This window comes from Callithrix jacchus, chromosome 15 (genome assembly GCF_049354715.1).
Source record: "Callithrix jacchus isolate 240 chromosome 15, calJac240_pri, whole genome shotgun sequence".
NCBI lineage: Eukaryota > Metazoa > Chordata > Mammalia > Primates > Cebidae > Callithrix > Callithrix jacchus.
In genome coordinates, this window is record NC_133516.1 from 75,279,934 (window position 1) to 75,292,559 (window position 12,626).

The 12,626-nt window shown below is 42.9% G+C and overlaps 1 protein-coding gene and 1 long non-coding RNA gene across 22 annotated transcripts in view; one reads left to right on the forward strand and one right to left on the reverse strand.

Moving 5' to 3' along the window:
* ARHGEF3 (Rho guanine nucleotide exchange factor 3) overlaps nucleotides 1-12,626 on the forward strand; it is a 348,474-nt gene that overhangs the window by 275,716 nt on the left and 60,132 nt on the right. The gene's annotated exons all lie outside the window — the stretch shown is intronic.
* LOC144579595 (uncharacterized) lies at nucleotides 2,736-11,026 on the reverse strand. Its single transcript, XR_013527570.1, has 3 exons — nucleotides 10,890-11,026; nucleotides 6,882-6,957; nucleotides 2,736-2,872 (listed from the first exon to the last, which is right to left on the reverse strand). It is a non-coding gene; the product is annotated as an uncharacterized LOC144579595 (long non-coding RNA).

Consider the following 12,626-nt stretch of genomic DNA (forward strand, 5'->3'; position numbering starts at 1 on the left):
ATCTGAGAGGGTTCTGGAACCAGTTACCCCTGGATGACTGTACTCCGTCTTTATTCAGTATAGATCTTGAGAAAATCCTTTCTTAATTGTAACATTGCTTCCTAGAGCTGTATATTATACAGTAATACTTTCCTCTTTCCTTTTTTTTTTTTTTTTTTTGAGACAGAGTCTTGCTCTTGTCGCCCAGGCTGGAGTGCAGTGGCACAATGTCGGCTCACTGCAACCTCCGCCTCCCGGGTTCAAGCCATTCTCCTGTCTCAGCCTCTGAGTAGCTGGGGTTACAGGTGTGCGCCACCTTGCCCAGCTAATTTTTGTATTTTTGGTAGAGACAGGATTTCACCAGGTTGATCAGGCTGGTCTTGAACTCCTGACCTCAGATAAACCACCCACCTCAGCCTCCCAAAGTGATGGGATTACAGGCATGAGCCACTGCTACTTGCCCAGTAATACTTTTTTATGTGTTATCCCCTTCAGTATTTTAAAACTATTCCCTCTGTGCCTCTCCTTCTCCTCTCCCTCCCTCCTCTCCGGTGCTTTCCTTCTCCTGGCCAGGTGCTCCTGTTCCCTAACTTTTCCAAATGTGACATACTGTCCTATCTCTTTCCTGTCCTTGCTTATTTCTCAGGATATCTTTAGTGTGCCTGAAAATCTTGAGTATTGATCAGTGCAAAGACCCTGTATGATGCTGTGTCAACAAACAGGATTTCTGTTAGGCTTAATATGCTTCCTTAGACAAGAGAAGTACACTATTAATACATTGAAAAAGATTTTTGAAATAAAGATGACGGACTGGCCAGAAAAGCCAACAACCTCTCTGTCCTACAGTAGGGCAATAGCTCCATGACCATGGCCTCTGGCACAGGGGTCATTGACATCATTTGCAGCCATTACTCATTATCAAATAAAAATACCCTAGTGTTCCTGGGAAAAATAAAGAGAAAAAAGTGGATCATGATTATATACTCATTTTAACCAATTTAAACCTATACGTGTGCATGTGGGATGTAAAGAAGTGGGGATAGGGTTGTTGCAATCAGGATTCCTTCTTCCTTTTTCATTGTACTGAATAACTCTATAGCAATGCCACCCTGTGTTCAGATAGCAGTCAGTTCTTTTCTTTTTTTCTTTATTTCTTTTTTTATTTGAGATGGAGTCTCACTCTGTCGCTCAGTGTGGAGTGCAGCGGCAAGATCTCGGCTCACTGCAACCTCTGCCTCCTGGGTTCAAGTGATTCTCCTGCCTCAGCCTCCTGAGTAGCTGGGATTACAGGCATGTGCCACCACGTCCAGCTAATTTTTGTATTTTTAGTAGAGATGGGGTTTCACCATGTTGGCCAGGCTGGTCTCAAACTCCTGACTTCAGGTATTCTGCCTGCATCAGCCTCCCAAAGTGCTGGGACTGCTTGTGTGAACCACCACACCCAACCAGCAGTCACTTATTTTTACATGCATTATCTCCTTTGAACCTTGCATTAGATGAGGGAACTGGGCAAGGCAAGGACTGTTCTCTTTTTTGCCAGTTTGTTTTTCAATTTTCTTTTTTTGGTTTTTTCATTTTTTCCTTCATGTTTCTTTTTTTCTGGAGCTGTCCTTTTTTGTCAACTGAGGAAAAAGAGATTCAGAGAGATTAGGAGGGAGGGCCCAAATGTTGGTTCCTCCTTGCCCAGCCTTGACCTCTTGGTATGTCACGATGTTGGCTTAAGCCAGTCATGGTCCTGTGTAGGTCAGAAGCAGCACTCTCTCTCTGGGGAATGTTCTAAGTGAGCCCCATTAAAGTTATCCAGAATACTGTACAGAGTCATCTCCAACTGCAAGGCCCTACTTTAAATTCAATGTGAGATCGCTGTTAAAACGAAAAGCCCACAAGGAATGGATAGATACAAACTTCTACACATATAGGAGTTTATTTTATTTATTTGTTTTAGAAATAGGATCTTGTTCTGTTGTCCAGGCTGAAATGCAGTGGCACAATCATGGTTCACTGTAGCCTTAACCTCACACTCAAGCAATCCACCCACCCACCTCAGCCTCCAGAGTAGCTAGGACTATAGGTGTGTGCCACCATACCTGGCTAATTTTCTTTTAATTTTTTAAATTTTTGTAGAGTCGGGGGTCTCATTATGTTGCCTAGGCTGGTCTGGAACACCTGGGCTCAAGTAATCCTCCTGCCTCAGCCTCCCAAGGTGCTGGGATTACAGGCATGAGCCATGACTTGCGGCTGATGTCTTTCTGAACTCTGCAGACCTAATGTTTGCAGCAGAGGTGATAAGTAGTAAGAAATACAGCATTTCCTGAGGGCACTCTTTCTACAGATACCATTAGAAGTTGGTAATCTGATTGAATTAAATAAAGCTGAAAGCCTGTGTCGGGACCCTGAAAAAAATAAATTTAGAAAGGAAAAAAGAAAGGTAAATGTTTAGGACTTGCCACAGACTGTCAGATTTGGAAATGTAGAGTCTTCCTAGAGGAAGAAGCTACAGAAGGAAAAAGGGAACAAGCTAGTGGTAGAAAGAGAGTTGGGCTTGATGGCCAAGGGGGCAAAATGGCAAGTCTTTCATGTGGGTGCTTTCTGAACCTAAGGCCAGGACAAGCTCCCATTTCAAGTGTGCTATCTTATGTTGGCATACTAACATTTCATAATCTCAAGTGACGCAGGCATGTCAAGAACGACCCCAGGCAAATATAGCTAAAGGTCACGGAGGAAGACTGTTTATAATTTTTGACTTCACACGAGTTGGGGAGCGGTGGAAGTGGCTCACCAGTATCATGTTAGGTTTTGGCAGTCTTGGTTCATTTTCTCATCCCTGGTCAGGCATGCTGGTGATTGTATTGGGGACACCTGGGTGTGATCTTGCAGAAGGAGTCAGAAACCACTGTAAAGAAGGAAATAAACTGTTAGAAGAGGGAAAACTGATGGTTTCTTGTGTGTAGGCCACAGATGCATGATGAATTGTCACCTCCACCTCCTTCCGCCTCAGAAGTTTGATGATGACTTATCTGAGAGCTTTGAAAGAGAGAGCATTAGAAAAGACACCTTGCATTCTCTTAATGTCTCTGAATGCTTTATGCCCAGGTTCTAAGGGCCTGGAAGAGTAAGCTTGATTCTGGCACCAACATCAAGGAACAGGAGCTTGCTTTGGAAGTCTCTTAAATGGAGCATTTATTTCTAAGTTGGTTCTTACAGGAGCTTCCCAACTAGCTGGAGACAGGGCAAAGGTAGCCTCAGGTTCTTGGTATTTCAGAGTCTGTTTCTGGAATGAGAGGACTGGATTAGTTCATTATTTCCCAGAAGGTGGGTTTCATACCACTTGGGACAGATCAAGTCTTAAAAAGACAAATCACAAAATAATCACTTTCCCTTTTAAATTCTCTTTGATCCTTCTGATTATGTCAAGTTTCCATTTGGAATTAGTGTGTCTTTAACACCTCCCCATCACTTGCTAATTTCCCTGTGTAACTAAGTGCCTAGGCCTCGGCGTTCATTTTTTAAAGTTAGTGTCTGTTTATGGGAGGTGATAGTGATTTTCCATTTAAAGCAGTGATACAGTTTATTTTTATAATAAGTTTATATAAGTAAAAACAACTAATTAAGGAAATATTAAGTACATAATAGCTTAGGTGATATGTACATATGGCAAAAATGTAATGGCAATACAGAGAGTTTGGAAACAGTGAACAAGACATGTTGGGGGGGGTTTTCTAGGATCAGAACTCTACAATAAGTTCCCAAGTTTGACACAGTCACTTGCAAACTAAACTTGAAATTTGAACATTGAGCATAGGACCCAAATTTTAGATATTAAGACTAAGTAGGTAAAAATTGGCTGTAATGTGTTATAGGAAATGAATCTGTGCTACATGTTAGCCAGCTTTAAAAATAAAGCTAGATTTCTGTCCTCAGAACATAAATCTTTTTTCTTTTCTGAGCTTCAAAGAACATTCCAAAGTCCCAGCTAAAAGTATTCAACCCATCCTGTTCCTTTTCCCCTTCACTCTGGTTGTAAGGATTGGGCGAGATTATACTTTATTTGGGGTCAGCCCTAGAATGTAACAGGAACTTGGATTTGGAAGTCAGACTGAACTGAGTTCAAATCCCCACTTGGCCACCTTTGAGCTGAGAGATCTTGGACTTGTGTCTCATTCTCCAAGCCTTAGTTTCCTCATCTGAAAAATGGGAATTTGCAAGGGACTTGTGAAGATGAAATGGGCATACAAAGGGCTTCCACCGACCAAGTGCTTAACAGGTCACTATCAGCGGCAGCATCTATAAGGAACGTAGATCAGTTGAGTAGAAGCTGTTGGTGGTTATACCTATCAAGATGTCTGCTCGGAGGTAGCTCCTTCCTTTGTAGGAAATAAAAGGATCAGAGTTAGCATTGGGCATTATTTTTTTAACAAAATATGTTCCAAGCATACTGGCAAGCTTCGCATTCATTCCTGCCAGGTAGAACAACAAAAAAATCTAGTGTGGCTTTCTGGTTGTTCCCAGAATGACTTTGAAATGGGGTAGTGTGTGAGAGAGGCACCCTGGCCAGGTGAGTAGGGAGCAGGTTGTCCCGAGGCCAGCTCCCACCTGATATGCATCATCTGGGAATCCTAGCCAAACACCAACCACAGACACAGACCTAAGGCAAGCAGATGAGGGTGGATTAGGTTGCTTTGAGCTCTGCATGCCCTATTCATTTGTAGGGTGCTTTAATTATAAATGGATCCTTTGTTGAAAATGTAAGGAAACTCCATAGTGTGATGGATACGAGCTGCTAAAGAGCTTCACAACTAAAAAATGACCCCTAATGCATTTTAATTGTCCATAAATGTTTATCGAGACCTGGCTCCGTGTATCATTTTCCCCTGGTTTAAAAAAGAAAAGATGTGCTTTCTGTCCTCAAGGAACTTCTGCTTCAGTTTGATCAAGTCGCTAACAACTAGACCATACAGGTAGCGACTGTCAACCAGGGGGACGGGGAGAAGCAGGCAATTTCACTGGGGAGTTTAGCAGACTATGGAGGGGGAATATTGAGAAGTGGTCATCCTATGAGGTCCCGGATGCTGGATGCCTGCCACCCCCCAGTCCTCAAGTGTGCCCTTAGCAGAGGGCAGCATCTTCTGGGGGCACATGAGCTGGACACCTTTGAACTGGGGCTAAGATTCTGAGGGGGAGGAGTCAAGATGAGCTGCTGATCCAGAGTGATGATAGGGCTTGAATTCTGAAAGAACATTTTCTCCTCTTCTACTGCCTGCGTCAGTGTTGACTTCCCTGCTGCCTCTACAGCCTGTTTGCTTCAGGGTTCCCACCTGGTTTAGGAAACTAACAGTGCTGTGGTTAATTAAGAACCAAGGCCTTGTGAGTGAGTAGCCTTGGGCTCAATTCAGGCTGTGTGACTTCAAGCAAGGCCCTTAGCCCCTCTGAGTCTCAGTTGCCTACACTGTGAAATGGGTATATTAATAACACTAACTTAAAAGAAGTCAAGGAAATGATGCACAGAAAGCACTTTGGCACAGCCTAGCACAAAGCCCTCCTGTATATTGCTAATATGTTGTTATTATCAGAGGAAGCTGTATATCCTGGGAAGCCAGTGTGGGGGTGGTGGGGAAAGTATTCAAGGCAGGTAGATTTGAATTCAGATTTCACCACTGCTAGTTAATTACTGGGTATGACTTGGAGGCAGTTGTTTCACTTCTCTGAAGACCTGCTTCCTCTTCTGTGAAACAGGATAACGGGGTTGCTCTATGGCATAGATGAGAGTGTGTGTGACTTCATGGCTCCTGGTGCCTCCTCCTTCCCTCTCCTAGGCTTCCCTCATTGTTTACATAGTGCTTCCGAGTCAGGTGTAGGACTGTAGGATGACTGATCTGTTTCTAGAAAATTGCTAGAGTCTGAGTAGGCAAGTGCCTTGGCAGGTCATAATTTATTGAATCACAATTGATGGAAGCTTTGAAGGGTCAAGTGGCCCTCTGCACAGTCCTGCTTTCCAAACTCAGGGGCACCCCTCGCTTGACTCTTAAATGTTGGGGCAGAGGGAAGAAAGGCTTGGCATGTAAAAGCGCCTTCCACTCCAGGCCCTTCCCAATCTGGCAGTGCTTGGGAAACCTTTACCAAGGAAATTATTTTGTCAGGTTAGACTCCCAGCAGTCTTCAAAGGAATCCTCCCTTCTGTAGATGGCCCATATTGGAAAACACTTGAGAACTCTGCTGCTCTCTGCTGCACGTGTCCTTTACCTCAGGAATAAATACCATTTTTATTTTGCCACCAAAATGTCCTTGTCTTTTATGGAAACTTTTATTGACATCCCTTACCACTGACTCTACAATGGCTAGCCAACTTTTTTTTTTTAAACCCAAGAACCAAATCACAGGTTTGTATTTACTTCTTTCATTTTAAGTCAGTTGCCACTGTCTACCTATTTTCTTCATTATCTCTTTAGAATTGTAACTAGCTGAGAGTGATGCTGGGGGCAGAGCTGAATCTCTGAGCTCCCTACCTCTTAGTTGTATGCTACATCCTTTTTTTATAGTCACAGGCTTCTGCATTTTAATAAACTGTAGATAATGATACATCCGGTTGCATATTAATTGCTGGGTGTTCAAAATAACACGTAATCACTATGTTTCAAGATTGCAAATGTACAGCACTGAGAGCCAGTGTTCCTTATGAACTTTTGGAAAAATCCGTTTGTTACTGGGTATTTTTTAATTCTTGTCATTAAAATGCACTGCAGAATGGAAAATGTCTCAACAAATGAAATCAGTTTTGTGTTCTGCACACATGCACGTGCACATACACCCCTTCCAAAGAATAACATTCTGAAGCTATTCATTTGCTCATTTGGGGTGTGTGGGGGCAACAGAAATGCCAAATGAATCCATTATATGTTACTTACCTCACAGCTTCCTGAACAGCATGCTTTGTATCTTATTTTTCTGCATACTATTGCTCAGTGGGTGGTAAGATGTCAGCTGAAAGCCAAAAGCAGAAAAGTTTAAAATTTTTGAAAATTTATTTCCAGTTTAATCAATCCCATGTGGTTGTTTGACTAGTAGCTTTTTCAATTTTGAATAATCAGATTTCAGTGTATTCTGTTCTCGGCTGGGAGCAGAGTGTTCTAAAACACCCATGTGCTGCATTCCCTGGTTCTAAGTGTGGGCATGTGCTCCTGAGGACACACATGGACCAAACATTTGAAGGGATAATTTGTGCTAGAAGGGACAGCCGGGAGTTACCAGGGAGCACCTCAAATGTCTTTTGTGTTTCTCTCTGGAGATCACATCTCTGCAAGGCCTATCTGCTCAAAATCGTTGTTCTTGTCAAAAATAGAAACCAACTAGAGACCTCAAGAGAAGGGGATCCATTTTATTCTACAGGTGTCCCTGTAGGTTTTACTCAGTAACCAACTGGGATCCCTGGCCTCTGTCTAGTTTTCAGTCAGATGACAGGCCTGACTGTCAGCTTTGCTTGCCTGAGATGTGTTCGATCATCCCAGATTTGACTAGAACAGTCTGTCCTTCCTTTGGGACATTGAGATTAAGATCTGTGCATCCTTTTTCATCTCTGTACTTCTTTTTCCTTTTCTGAGAAGCTAAGATGATGTTGAGATTCAAAGAATGACAGGCAGATGAGAGAGAGAGGGGACTTCTCTGTAGTTCTGTGTGGTCCTTTCTTGGTAACGTATTATTTTTGTGAAGTTTCACCTTGCACATCCAACATGAGTTGAATGCCCAGAGTTCCTCTCATTGCCTAATCCCAGACAGTATTGGGATCTGGCAAGACTGGAGACTAGCTCTTCTAGCCCATAATTCAGCAGTGTCAGAGGTAGTGGGTGGGTGGGAGGATAATACAAACCTCAAGACCCATCCATAAGGACCCAAGATAAGGACTTGGGTTCTTATCTTGAGATTTTATACTGCTTTCCTCTCTTCCAATATAGCTTTAAATCCTGCTAAACCACCCCCACTTTTGCTCTATCCAGCCAGAGCTTGACTAAACATGTGATAAAACCACAGGAAGAAAAGGAAGGCAGGAATATGGAATCAAAATACATGGTCTCGTAGCAGCCTCAGTGGCCAAAGCAGTTACTCGTATGATTCTGGCAGGTGACATGGATATCTAGCTTTGTCCCTGGAAGGATCAAGGCAAAATCCAGTGTTGCAGGGAATAGAAGAGGGCAGGGGTACAGGCTGGCAGACAGACCACGCCTCTCCCAGGACATCAGAAATAAGGACAATAATCTGTTATTTTAGATTACTGAGGACTTTCTAACGGGTGAGTGTCTACCAAGCATATTGTACACATATTCTCCTGTGATCCTTCCAACAACTGTATGAGGCGGTATAGGAGAGTAATCTTCACTTTACAGCAGAGGAAACCAAGCTTATAGAGGTTACATTTTGGGCCCAAGGTCATAGGGTATTGCACTCTGACCAGACAGGTCGGCTCATATTTTATCCTTAGATCCTTTGCAAAGAATTGATGCATTCTTTGGGCCAGAGTGGTACAAACTTTGTCACTTACTGAAGAGGCATTCAGCTTATTCCTAAGCGCTGAGAGAGCCCAGAAAATGTCCTTAAAGAAGCATGAATGGAACTCCCCAGTGGCATCTTTTTCCCCCTTCCCCTCCAACCCCACCCGAGGGGAAGCCAGGGAATCCCTTTTACAGAGATAAACAAATGCAGAACATACATTTCACCCAGAGGTTTCCAAGAAGTCAGTAGGAAATGACTGGCTCCGGAACGTCAAAACCACAGAGACCTTCCTCTGGATTCCGTGGCTGTGACCAGGAGATCTTTTCTACCTCTGGGTACCTTGTTGGCATCATCCAGCCAGGGACGTCCAGCCCCATTTTCCAGACTGGGGGATGGGTGTTGCATTGTAGGCACATTATTTCTGTGGCATTCTTGCCAAAAATGCATAACCTGATGTGAGAAAGCATCTCTGGGCCCATAGCTGGCCTTCCCGTAAGGGCCACAGAGACTTGGTGCTGCTGGCGAGCCTCCTAAATTTTAAGGAGATTGAACTCTTTAAAGTGCTCCAGCTCTGTGCATCTGGCCCTTTCTGCTTCAGAAGGCAGATGTGGAGCCAGGGACCGCAGAGAGAGCTAAATATTTGGCTTCCTCTTTCTCTGAACGTCTATAGCATCATGTCTGGGCATGACCGAGATGACTTTCAGGCAATGGGGACTGGTGTTTGCTAAAAGGAACTTAACCGGGGTGTGGGTGTGTATTTCTCCCTCTGCCCAAGGTTAAGTAATAGTAACATCCTGTGTAAAGAGAACTTGAATGTGGTTTTCTGCTAAACTTCAGTATTTTCGGGCTATTTATTAGATGTGTTTAATCTTGGGCCAATTTAACCAGTAGCAGACTAGTAAAATAACAAATTTGGGCTTGCTGCCAGGACAAATGTTGACTTACCCTTATAATGTTGACTAAAACGAATAACTTTGAAAGTTATTACAGAGTAAAACCTTAGCCAAAAATACAGCATCTGAAACAATGGTTTTGTTTTATTTTACTGGCTCGGCTTAGAGCTTATGTTTATAACCTAGGCTGCTGCCTGCTTCACCTCTCAGAGTCCCATATTTTACTGAATTATTTCCCAAGGTTCTTTTTTTCAGCCTATAAACCTTCACTTGGCAGAAATGAATTTCCCCATGGTAGGCAAGTAGGACTGGTTACTTTTCTCAATGTGGGGGCAGAAACTCAGTGGTACCAAGAAGAATAAAGGTAATAACTTGCTTGAGTCTTCTCTCAGAAACAAAAAGGTATGCCATAAACACTCACCCTCTCCAAGTCTGTAGTAAAATTAATTGGTTCTCCTGGGTATACCGGAAGAAATCCATCTCGCTTGCCCCCTACCCCCACCTTTCCTTCATTTTGCCATTCAGTTTATACAAACATTAGAGAGCTATAGTATTTTGCTAGTATGTGTGTTGGACTTGAAGGAAGCGGGGAGGCCAGGAGGAAATGAAGCTAGGAGGACCAGAAATTGTCGTAAAGTGTGATTTCTTTCTACTCCTGTTTTTTAAATTTGCATTTTATAGGAAGCTGGTTTGGGCAGGGCCTCTGAGCATGGTTTCAGAGGCTCCTGCCAGTATTGTGTGAGCTCAGCCAACTGCCAGCTGTCCTCCTTATGCCTCTCCCTTATTCAAGGCTCCCCTGAAGGCAGCCATCTCTCAGGCAGACTTTGGCCCAGAAGCCATAGATGCTGAATCTGCCTTTGGTACTGACTGGCTCAGGTAGGCAGAGCTTGATATACAGAGAATAAATATCATCCCTCTAACATTAATATGTTAAGTTTTATGCACCTGAGAGTTGATGGTTTAATTTGTGGGTTTGCCCAGACTCTCCTGTGACTTCTCTCATCTGCTCTTTAGCACTTCCATGAGAGGGGGCAGGAGATTGTTGGAGTCTCAGTCCAGCAGCCCGAAAGCCTGTCTGCAGCTTGGGTTTGAGACTGAACTAACTCAGGGTGTTTTGTGGACTTTAGTTATCCAGGCTGTCCCTGTTCCCTCATTAACAAAAACAAAACAGCAAACCAACAAACCTCAGCTTTTTTTTTTTTTTTTTAAAAGAAGGAAATTGGGATCTTTTCCTCATAGCACCTTACCTTATATGGAGGAAAGATTTAAGCCATTTTATCAAAAAGGAAATCAAATCCCTATTGGATGCCTAATGTGAGGCAACTGGCAGCCAAACTCACAGCTGGAGAAAACAAACAAAAGAATGTGGCTTCCATGTTTGAGATTAGCCAAGACAAAGAGAGCAAGGATGCCTCTGGGAACAGTTTCTGTTGGTTTGTCAAAGTCCACAAAGCGTGTAGTCAGTCATTTTGTTGAAATCACTGATACGTGTACGAGAGAAAAATTATAGTTCTGAGTTTGAAGACCTTTTCTCACCTTGGGGGTTAAAAACCAATCATTCTGAAACACATTTGGCCTAATCAATGAAGCCAGGTTTCCGTTGGGATTTGGGCCTCATTATTTGTCTTTCATCTTCTGGAAGCAGATGACACCCAGTCACTTAGCTCTGTACTAGGGCACAAAACAACAGAAAAAAATATTTCAGTGGAAATTTTAGAACTAGGAACAAGTATTTCATTATTATTATCTTTTTCTATTTCCAAAAAATAAGATGAAGCGTCATTTGCAAGCTCCAAGGCAGCTCCCCTTCCTGTACCCACAGTCTTACTCCTCCTTTGCTCAAGCAGCACTGTGAAGTCCTCCTCAGTGCTGCATATGTGTCCTGTGTTCCTGTATTGTCCACTGTGCCATGCCCTGCCTTCCAGCCACCTCACCTGCTCCTTTCTTGCCAGCTCCACCTGACGCTGATTCTCTTGACTTTTTCTGGATCAACCTTCTGATTCTCCCTATTCAGCAGGGAGACATTCCCTGCAACAGTGACATCTGTATACTTCAGTTAAGGCCACTTTGCAGATACTGAGTAAACATTCCCTAAATTGGACTAAGAAGGATTCCCAAAGTCACAAAGTCCTCCAGAATATGTATTAGTTACAAAGAGAATAATACTAACTTTACAGTTGAGAAATCCGGCAGACCCACCTGTATTCATTTCTTATGACTGCTATAACAAAGTACCACAAGGTAGGAGGCTCAAAACAACAAAAGTTTATTGTCTTATTCTGGAAGCTAAAAGTCTGAAATGGAAATGTCAGTAGAGGACAGGCACAGTGGCTCACACCTGTAATTCCAGCACTTTAGGAGGCCGAGGAGGGCAGATCACCTGAGGTCAGGAGTTCAAGACCAGTCTGGCCAACATGGCAAAACCTTATCTCTACTAAAAATACAAAAAGTAGCCAGGCATGGTGGTGCATGCTTGTAGTTCCAGCTACTCAGGAGGCTGAGGCAGGAGAATCTCTTGAACCCAGAAGTGAAGGTAGCGGTGGGCCAAGATCATGCCACTGCACTCCAGCCTGGGCAACAGAACAAGACTCTGTCTTAAAAAAAAAAAAAAAAAGAAAAAAAGAAAATGTCAGCAGAGCCATCCTCCCTCTGAAGCCTGCAGAGGAATCCTTGCTTCTTCCAAGTTCCTGGTTTTTGCTGGCAATCCTTCGTGTTCTTTGGCTTGTAGATACACCACTCCATTCTCTACCTCTTCTTTGTCACATGGCCATCTTCTCCATGTGTGTCTCTAAATTTCCCTCTTCTTATAAGGACATCAGTGATTAGATTTAGGGCCTACTCTAAACTAGTATGACTCTTCTTAACTTGATTTTATCTACAAAGATCCTATTTTCAATAACATCACATTCACAGGTATCTGGAGTCAGAACATGCACTTATCTTTCAGTAGGGGCATAATTCAATCCATAAGACCACCTTAACCAGGTAGTCAAAGTTAACATCACCAGTAGTAAGACTTAGCAACATGGTATACCACCTATATGATATAACAGGAAGGGCACATCTTTATGTTGTATTCTTGCCAAAAATGCATAACCTGAACCTAATCATGAGTGAACATAAGATTAATCTAAAGTGGGAGGCATTCTATAAAACAACCAACCAGTACTCTTAACAGGTGTCAATTAGAGAGCTCTAGTATTTTGCTATAAGATCATGAAAGACAACAAGATAGAGGAACTATAGCACAGATTGGACAGAAATATAACTTTG